Genomic DNA, 11,481 nt, shown 5'->3' with positions numbered 1-11,481 from the left:
CTTGTTATCAGTTACATTTTAATCCTAATATTTGTAAGGGTTTTGCAGATGTTCAAGTGCAAACCTGCAGGTAGTGGGTGATCGGGTACCTCCATAATCATTATGCTGGCATTGAAACTGCCTTCCCAACTTAATAGTCCAGTGAAATGTGCCATGCTTACCAACCCACGAGTCAGCATCTTAAAGATTGTTTGGAGTTTGGATGCATATTGCTGATTTCAAGGTGAATCAGTGATAATTTTTCATGACATAACTGGCAAGTTTTCAGTTACATGTGTTGTTAGAAGTAAAGGTACTTTTCCCTAATGATTAGTCATATGGATTTTTCTAAAAGCATGATCAATGCACCAATATATATATAACACCCATGACCATTTATCGTCCATTGTTTATATAGTAATTACAGGTGACCTATATAAACTTACTGTTTAGCAAATTTTTACTTGAATAAAAGTATCATTCAGGGATATAAATAAATCATGGCAAAACCACTCTCATATCCAGATCATATTTTCATTCTTTTTAATGCAGTCAAGAGACTAGTCTTTTAGTGTAGGGAAAAAATAGGAAACTTGAGTTTTCACAGACAGACCTAATTAATCAGTTGCAAAGAAAAAAGTTAGTATTATGCTGCAAAAAATGCCTTTGCTTGTCTAACTAATGTGGTTTTATTTATTTTAGTTGTTTATAAAAATATTTTTGTGGGTAAATTTGTTGATTTACCCATGTCAATGTCTTTTATAAGTAGGTATGTAATTTCATGGAATAACCTCTTCAGAACCCCAAAATAAAACATAATAGAGAACAATAGAATGCTGACAGCAAAAGAAAGACACTGAGTGGTTAGAACAACACACCAGTATGAACATAAACATACGAAGATCAGTCCCTTAGGCCACACAAAAAATTGTTTCTAGTCGGCCTATTGTCCGTTTCTCATTGCTCACCCTAGCACTTTTTTCTCCCATGGTAAAAAGAAAATCACATTAGATATATCTATAATGTTTATTTTAAAAATTTGACCTGCTTACCCAAATTTTAAAACCAATGCAATAGAAAATGTACATTTTTTGCTGTCTTACAGTGTGTTTTTGTCCCAATGTTCAACATCAGATCAGACTAAGCAGTTGTTGAGGCCTCTCAGGGTATTCCCTAAGTTCTGTTAACATGGTAGTTTACCTGCTAAATCTTCCAAAGCAACTGGCTGTGCTTTCATACCCCTTTGAGCCTGTTGGGGAGCACTAACACGTCAGTTACATTAAAATCTCCACCTGCTATTTCCAGTTTTATGGAATGCCCTGCATATCTCTAAGATGTTTTATTTAATCCACTGTGTTGTATTATCAGTATGTTAGAATGATATGGCATTAACAGAGTGGTAAATTCACCTTAAGTGGATAATGTTGTCATTCCATATATAACCAAAATCCCTTTGTATAATGCAGTCAGCAGGCTGTGGCAATTTTGGTGTGTACAAAGCCATCAAAGTGAGATGTTGGCTAAACTGAAAGACAAGGAATCACTTCTTCATTTCTGACTTCCTTGTGTGTGGATAAACTCCAACCATTTAATTTTGGCAGTAAACACAACAAGAATAAACAAAATTGCACTTCCACAATTGTTATGTGAAACAGGTCATACAGATCATGAGGGGAAAAGAAAGACCTTGTGGTGAAGATCTGTGCACTTTCTCAGCAGACTATCAAACATTAAAACTCAACCTAATTAATGCTAAATGTATAACCATGGCTTGTAACATAATGACTGAGATCAGACATAATTATTTGTGGCTTTAGAAAGCTGCAACAGCTCAGAAGATGAAAAAAGAAAACACACCTGCAGAAAACCCACCCATCATAGAAGAGGAAGATGATCATCATAGGGCCCATTGCCAAAAAAGAGGTTTTTCAGGCAATCAGGAAAATCAAGATTAGTGAAGCCCCTGGCCCAGACAACATTGTGCCAGAAACCATATATTATAGATCATACATTTACAGTGGACACCTAGATTGACCTTGTAAGGAAATATGGGACAAAGAGGTGCTGCACGAGAGGAGGTAGGGCTACATTGTCAAGATTCACAAAAAAGGAGACCTTTTTGACTTCATAAGTCCAATCCATACTGAGCAAGACTCTCACACGGCTGATTTTGGAGAGGACCAGGTCTTCTGTAGATTCCAGGATGAGATAAAAACAATCAAAATGCAGGGCTGGGACGTCATATGCAGACCAGATAGCAACACTTTTGTAGACTTCAGGAAAACATTTGATATGATGGTCTGAAGCAGCATCTGGAAAATCCTAAGGTACTTCCTGAGAAGATTGTCAGGATTATCCAGTGCCTCTACAGAGACACAGACTTGTCTCCTTCTTTCTCTATTGACACTGGCATCAGGCAAGGATGCTTACTTTCACCAGCGATTTTCTCACTAGTGCTAGGTGATGAAGATAGCAGTGGACTAACCATTAGGAATACAGTGGACCTGGACTAAAAAATTGGAAATCTATGCATTGCTATGCTATCTGACTGCTGTCACACATACTCCAGCACGTGTGGTTAAAGACAGAGCCTACATAACATGGCTACAACTAACATTCTGGAAATCAATCCCAACTAAACCAAATACCTATGAGTTGATACAAACCAGGATGCACTTATTCTCTTGCTGGTGTTATGACTTTATTTTCTTAAACTAAGTAATAGAAAGAGTGAAAACCAGCAAGTTTTGTAAAATTCAACAAATAATTTATTTTCCTAGAATACAATGTGAAAAATTAAAAAGAATGTAGATTGTGAATTAAATCCCAAATAGTCCTAAAAATTCTATCACAAGTCCATGTGCACAAAGTTCCAATTAATTCCAGTTGTATTCCAAAATAAATTCTGATATTGAATATGTTGATGTGTCTGTACTCTCAAACATTGCTGATGTGCCAAATGGTCTGGAGTGTGGTGATGTGCTAACAGTATATTGATGTATCACAATAATATAATCCAAAATGTCCTTGTCTGAATTAACTATAATTCCAAATTATTGTTTTAGTCCAAGAATATTTTTGAGCGCTTTGTCATTCCAGTGAATAATAAAATGAATAAATAAAATTCCATCCAAATCAAACCTTAACACAGCAGTAAGGCTTGTTCTGCTTCACATGTAAAGGCAAGAATGAGTAATTTTTCAAGTAAACAACATTATGTACAAAAACTAAGACACAGTAATAGAATCAGGATGTAGGTCTGTTTCCTTTATAAAACATTCTGAGTTATCAGCAAGTGTAGGAATTCCTAAGTGGAAAACTATACTCAGATTCAGATTATATTGTTTACAAGAATATATAAAAATGTACATATAATTATTAAGAAAAGCCAACATGTAATACAGATTAAATATAACACTGGGACAAGCCATTGATGATGTTGAGAGGCTCACATACATTGACAGCATTGCGAACAAGTCGGGAGGAACAGATGAAGGTGTTAAAACCAGGATTGCAGTAGTATGATATATCTTTACCAATCTCGGGCCCTTCCGAAGGAACGATAACATCTACCAAAAACAATATTGGACTGTTCAACTCCAGTGTCAAATCAATGCTGCTCATTAGGACAAAAAAACGAGAAGTCCCTTCAGGAGGAATTAAATTTTAACAGGAATGTTTACTACTTGAATCATGTAAATGAATATAATTCTTGCTCTGTTCCTCATAATGGCAACTGGAACAATAGCACTAAGCTAGAAATAGAGTGACTAGCTGAATGTCTCTTCACAATGCTTAGCTGGGGATCCATAATAGCAACTGGGCATATTGGCACTAAACTGGCTAAAGCAAAATGTGCCTGTAATGGCATTTTACTGGATGTGTACCAGTATGTCTTTGATAGTAACTAGGCACAATGGTACTGAACTGGCTGTAGAGCGATATGGGACTATCAGGGCACTATACTGAATGCCTCTTCCTCTACATACCCACGAGTCCACAGCACAGTGGGCACATTTGCATCAAAATGGCCATAGAACAACATGGATCTGGCATGGCATTATAGTGGATGCCCCTTTTTATGTGTGCCTATGGGTTCATAATGGCATCTGGGCACAATAGCACTAAATTGGACAGAGAGTAACATGGGTCTGTCATGGCACTATATTGGATGTCTCTTTCTCCATCTGCAATAGCAAACTAGGCATAGTGGCACTAATCTGGCCATAGAGTAATCTTTACTAAATTCCCATACTCAGAGCATAAATATCTGAAAAATTAAAAATTTCCAGCAATATCACAATGCCTTCATCAGCGACCATAGCTGATCACATGGTCAGATTGATATGAGATGGGTGGTAATTCAAGCCCCTCATCCCTGTTTAATGTGGGCCTCTGCTGTCCTATTTTAGTCACCTTCTCACCATCATTTTCCTTATGTTGTCCTCTAATGTGATGACCTTTGTCTGATTAGGAATGATGGAATGTCCTATATTACTGTAACATTCAATCCTGACTGATGATTCTCTACTAATATGTTCCTTGATCCTTGTTTCTAACACTCGACCCATTTCCCAGACATAGTTGTTCTCACAATAACAATCATTACATTTGCTATAATAAACCACATTTTTTTCCTTTGTCCTTTACATGTTTAAGTTATTTTAAAGAGTTATATGGTTTGTGATACACGTTAATCCCATGTTTGAATACTCTGTCTAGGACTTATGATGTACCACGGATACATGGCATAACATTATTGGTTCGATTTGGGCCACTACTGGTTTTGTTTGGTGTTTTTTTCCTACTTCTCTGGAAGTTTGAAAATCCACTCCATCTAGCCATTTACCTATAGTGCAGCTTTCACATGCTTTACTTCGTCCATTTGATGTCTCATCGGCAACTAGGGAATTAGCTTGGTGTATTAAAGATTTCATTACTGACCTCTTGTGCTACAGATATTGATTGGAATAAAAGTTGAGGCACTGGTCAGTGTGGGTTGTTTTCTAAATGACAGTGGCTTTTGTTGATCCATCATCATTTATGTGTATACACATGCCTAAGAATAGTAGTTTGCCATCTTCTTTTTATTGTGAAGTGAACTGATCATGTGGGTCAATGGAGTTGAGATAATCAGAGAACTCCTGAGCATGGTACTTTTGTAGCTCTGTCAAGGTATAGTCCACATATCTGAACCACACAGATGGTGGGTTCTTGGACAATTGCAAGGCATTTCTCTCCCAAAAAAATCCATGACCAGTCTCCTCATATCTCGTGACCATTTTAAGTCACATGATCAACATTAGTTGCTGATGAAGGCAGTGTTATATTGCTGAAAATTTCGAATTCTTAAGATATTTATGCTCTGCGTATGGGAATCTACTAATGATCATGAATTATCCAGAGCAAGGAAGCAACTTTTAAGTTGCCAAAAAGAGATATGGGACTGTCATGGTGCCATACTGAGTGTCTCTTCCACATGCATATATGTGAGTCTGTAGTAGTTACAGTAGGTACATGGATATTAAGCTGGCCATAGAGTGACATGGAACCATTTTGACACTATACTGGATGTCTCATTCTGTAAGTCCCTGTGTTGTAAAGCTGAGAAAGTATATGTGATATTCAGTCATCAGAAGCAGGATCTCTAGATGGCAGAGTCTGGTCTTGACAGAACAAGGTTTTCCTATATGGGTCATGATAATGGTAACCTGTTAGGGAATTTTGGATCACCATAACTAGTCCCTACCTGCATCAAATGAGGCACTGTCTTAGATGGTATTGACTGCTGTCAGTCAACCTTGAATGTAGTAGGAAGCATAAACAGGCTGTCGTACTTGTCTAGAATTAGTCCATGTGGTACCACCAAAATAGTATGATCCAGTTGAGGTTCATAGGTTCATGATGCCAGAATAGGTTAAGGGATATTGGATCCCCATAACTGGTCCCTACCTAAATCAGATGAGGTCATGTCTGAGCTGGTGTTGACTGCTGTCACTCTGCCTCAGACATCATAGTAAGTACAGACAGGCTGTCATACCAATGCAGAATGAATGCAGTACTAAATGGCATCATCTGCTCTTTACTCCTTTTAACTGTGTACTATGCCTGACCAAGACTGTAGCCTCAAGATTCTCTATCCAATGTTTGCATGTTACATTTGTGTTCTGAATCACATTCTGTACATACCAGAGATGTAATATGATTATCGCCAGCCAATTAAAGCACTTGCAGTGAGAGCACTTAATCCTGCACATTATGTTGACACCTGAATATAAAGCAAAATGAATACTGCACCTCTACAGGTGAAATCATCCAAGCATTGCATAATTTACTGTGAACTGGAAGCTGATGAACAATGCAAATACTTTAAAAATATTACATGCATGACCTTTCCAGACTATAATATTTGACATTGAAAGAAATCATGTAGGTTGATTACACTATATTTGAATGACATACTAGCTTTGAAAGCTGGTAAAATCATTCCAGCATCAAGTACACTTACCCTGAAGTGGATGCCAGAGAACAATATAAATGTCATCAGAAATTATCTCCTGTCTTGTTAATATTATATAGTCGGTGACCAAAAAAGCGTTGCATAAACTGTGATGTGAATGCTTTTGAACAAATAGATATCTCTAGATATTGTCTGCATGGTGCTATTAAGCACTCAGTAACAACAAACCTATAATAGGTTAAATACACATTATTGACTGTACATGAAGTGGATGCTAGTGAATAAATGTCTGCAGAAATTATTTACAGGATAATATTATGCAATCAGTGACTACAAACCTATAATAAAAAACATACCCAACATTGAATGACTGTACTAACGACCATGGCAGTTATAACGAAAAGGTGCTGTCATGTATATCATATGAAGAAGTTTTTCTAATAAAGTTAGAAAACATCATCTCTGACAGAAATGAGCAAGAAATATTTAAAGATATAATTGGAATATACTTCAATTTTGAAAAAGAAATCATCAAACTCGCTCAGTAGTGTGGAAGGTACCTCAAGATACACGATATTTGTGAGGTCTCTAAAAGAGAATCAGTCCTAGCATGAGTGGAAGTAATAGTTGAAGTATGGATGTTATTTGGCTTCAAGCCATCTATTAAAGGGGAGACCACTTTTGTCTGAATCCCACCTATATGGGCAGACAACTTGTAGCTTAATAGCTAAAAATTTAGCTTTGGGTGGCTGGATTTGTGAGAGGTGTTTGCACATCGGATTTTTAATGTAACTTTTTAAAAAAATTCAGTCATATTGCTACAATTTCTGCAGTGTGGCAGTTTATAGTGATGTCTAGCAGTGAGGCATCATGCCACATATATGTAGCATCATGTCCCACCCAGTCACATTATCCTAACACCAGGTCAACCAGTCCTAACACTAACCTCTTAATACTGAGTACCTAGTAAGGCAGCTGCAAGTACCATTTTTATAAATCTTTGGTATGACTCAGCCAGGGTTCAAACAGGTGACCTCCTGCATCTAAGGCGGACACTTTGATCACCGAACCAGTGGATTTGCTAATGTATTTTGACCAGGTAGCATAATTCAAGAAGAATCAAGTTAATACCATTATTTCATTAAAGTATATTTGACAGCAGTTAAATTTAGTTTCTCCTTTGAATACATTCACCAATCACATTACATTACGAATATTAGCCCGCTCCCTCGCAAATCCAACCCTACTAAAAGACGAAAGTTTGTCTTCCCTGTCTATATCATCTATATCAGGGGGTCTCAAACACACGGCCCGCATGTGACCCACCAAGCAAAATGATGTGGCCCACAAAATGATTGGCATCACAAGTTGTCATGAGAGATAACAAAGGTGAGACAGCCCTTAGGCCATCGAAAATGCCCTCATGTGGCCCTCAGGGTGGTTTTAGTTTGAGACCCATAATCTATATCAATAGACAAAGGGCAATAACTCTTTCCCATTAGCTCCCCTTGATACCACCAGGTGTCACCAGTTTTTAGTTTTGCTGCCGTATAGACTCACATTGTAAAATTTATCCTCTGATAATTCAGTTGTTTTTGTGTTCTTTGGTGCCCATCCAAAGTTCATTTTGAATTTATGGATTAAACAATTTAATGCACGTTGTATGCATTATTTTACAATTTCTTTAAATTTGTGAGTCATTTGTCACTTGTTTGGTCTTCATCTTGTAAGACCAGCATCCCACCATGCTAACATTGACCTTATCAAGGTCAATATGAGTCAGCATACCTTTGACTTTATCCACTTACTTCTTCCATTACAGAACTCTTATTAGCGAACTTCTGAAGTGCTGCTTGATAATTATTTTTATTCATATTTTACGATGTTTTGATAGAATTATGGTTTATTTTTTATGTGCATAAGTTTATAAAAGGGTCATATTTTCTAATACGACACTTTCACTGATCTGGTAGTTATCACAGTGTTTTAGCGACCCAGTAATTTCAACACATATACTAGTTTCTACTTTAGTGTGTGTTTTTTGTGTCATTTCAGCAGAATGTCAATTTAAATGATTTATATGCAACTTCAGAGAATGGAAGTCTACCACGACTCTTGTTTTGTTTATACTGTGTATACACTGTTTCTGATATACAGCGTATATAATTAGTCATATCCTGAATTAATCAATTTATGCTATTAGCTAGTTTGTCACATACTAATTTGCAAATCTATGCTTTGTTTTCTCTTCTTGTATAATTTCATGAGGAATGTTTACTATATACATGAAATGCACATTCACAGCGATCGTTATTTTGGCGCTGAAGGGAAGAAAAGACTTAATAAATAAAGGAGACAACCTATGGTTTGTGGTTGGCAATACAGACTCATTGGAGAGTATTACCCAGTTTTAAGCAGCCCATGAGGCTTAAGTCTCCCTGCATGTCTGAGCATGATCTTCAGGCCTGTAAGTCCAGGTGCATGGGTTCATGCCAGATCCATTGGATCCAACTTTTATTACTACTGTACCGTTACCTGCCATCCAGCGATCACCAGCCATCCCGACATCACCAACCACTGAAATTGTCCAGCCAAAAATAGTTCATATGGTGATCTTAGTGATAGATCTGTCCGTCAGCATCTTATCATTATTATACTGGAGGTTTCAGTGAGAAATCTGTTCAGCCAGGCCTATGGTACGGCCAGTATTGGTGATTGCCGGACCGTCCTTTATACCATCAGCATCCAGGCCAACCACACACTGTTCACACCCGATCCATCGGATCTAATGCATATTAAAACTGCACCTTCAAACATGGAGACCTTTTCGTCTAATCGGTCCAGCCAGATAAGATTTACGGGGATATTAGTGACAGATCCTAAGTCCAACCATTATGTCACCAACATGCCCTTTTCATGTCTCAGATTTCAGTGAGAAATCGGAGTGTCCAGCCAGGCCTTTGGAGCCGCCGGTACCAGTGATAGCCAGACCTTCTTCCATACCGCCAGCTTCAGGCCGACTATTTGCCGGGTAATCCAGCCTGTATTGCCAGACTTCCGCATGTTTACTGCTTGTCCACAAGGGAAAGCTAGTGACGTTTTACTAGGGATGTAACTGAGTCATCATACCACCCAGTATATCTGCTCTAATGCTGCAAATAGACACATTTAGGGTCTTGATGCACAGTGTGTACAACAGAACTTCTTAAATTCCACCATCCTTCACATCTTACTCATACCTGACCTTGGAATAGACTGAACTTAGCTTTCAAGCCGCTGTTGAGGACAGTTTCTTTTTTTGGGTGTTGGCTACTTATAAATACCCCCACCATTACCACTGCCCCAAAAGAATTGGTAGATATTGTTCAGGAGAAAAGAAACAGACTTATAGCAACAGACACCTTCAGAACCCATCTCCCCAGCAATTTACAAGAATGTAGTAGCGTATGCTTGTTCATTTTTTTTAGGGCAGACAAATCTGCTCTATGCCTGTCAGAGCTGGTTTGGGATGTCGTTGCAAACATCCAGCAATGGCCGCGACCGGGAGGTGGTGGCCGGGATTGCTAGGGTCATTGACCAGGGCATCTCAGCATATTATGGCCATTTGTTTAACTGTTCGTCCAGTCTACACTCTATACGTCTCAAATGTGTGCGATCAATGTCACTCCTACTTTATCATACTCACCCTTTCCGGACAACAATGGTAGGGTCTCAGTTGTTTTGGGGTAAAAATACAGAAAGTTTGGAGTCAGGCAGCTCAAAAACTGCCCCTCCACCTTGCTGCTTAACCCACACGGGTGTCTGGAACCACTCTGTCCTTGTCGGTGTGAAAGGATGTTAATGTCCATGTGAAAGGATGTTAAACGGCCTCAAGACAAGGAATCTCCTCAGTCACACGTGAATCAACATTGATCCCTATGATGCAATCATACAGTGTCAGTAATTTCAAGTTCTTTACATGGCATGGTCTCTCGACCGATCAGTCTTCACTTGGATCTGCACCTTTTGGGGATGCCCAATGATCGATATTTTTGTGATGAGATGGAATCACAAGCTACCCAGCTTCGTCTCTCCAGCTCCAGACCCAGAAGCATGGGCTTTGGATGCATTGTCGATCAGTTAGGAAAGGTTGCAGGCCTTTACCTACCCTCCCACGGTCCTAATACCAAAAATAATTCAGAAGTTAAGGGGTCAGAATTGCAAGATGATTCTGATCGCCCTCTCAGGTGGGACAAGTCCTGGGTCACCGATCTACTCGTTCTAGCCATAGACCTACCCAGGAATATCCTGGCGAACCCAAATCCCCTTATACAAACACAGCCGAGGGTGTTCCATCCCTGTCCAGACCATCTTCTTCTGCTCATATCAGGACAAACAATTTAAGATTGTGGTGAGAATCTCGAGAGCAAGAAGGCTCTCCACTTTGAAGGCTTACATTAAAAATGGCATGTTTAGGGATTGATGCCTGATCCATCACATCGTCCCTTTAAGTTCCTCAATCCCTCAACTGGCCAACCTTTCTCTGGCTCTTGGAGAAGAAACAGTTGGGCCCCAATCAAAGCCTACATCCCCATGATATTGGACACATTCCCACATCATGGCAAACATGTTTATGGGCAGGATAGAGACCTATCAGATTTTTAGACAATACTGGTCTCCATAGACCAATATCCCTCACTTGTCTCCAAATGGATCCAATCCTGAGTTTTAACATGGCTTGATGCGAATCCCTTCGAAGTTCTAGCCTACACATTGTTAAAGTCACTATCATGTTTCCTGATAGCTTTAGTTTCTTTATGCAGTGTAAGAGAGCTGCATGCCCCTTTATGTCGACCTGAATTCCCTTCAGTTCAGATTAGAGGGTTCGGTGGTTCTCATGACACTATCGGGATATAATAGAAGCTGTTGGCTAGCAGGCATAGTGAACCTTCTCGAGCTTCCATTTCAGTGATTTGGCGTCGCAGAGGCAATCTAGAATCTGGTGGGTCCAGTGGCGTCAGCACTGACGGCCACCAGACCTAATTAGAGCAACCAACACAGCC

This window comes from Sinohyriopsis cumingii, chromosome 3 (genome assembly GCF_028554795.1).
Source record: "Sinohyriopsis cumingii isolate HCF-2022 chromosome 3, ASM2855479v2, whole genome shotgun sequence".
Classification (NCBI taxonomy): Eukaryota; Metazoa; Mollusca; class Bivalvia; order Unionida; family Unionidae; genus Sinohyriopsis; species Sinohyriopsis cumingii.
This window is presented reverse-complemented; position numbering follows the sequence as displayed.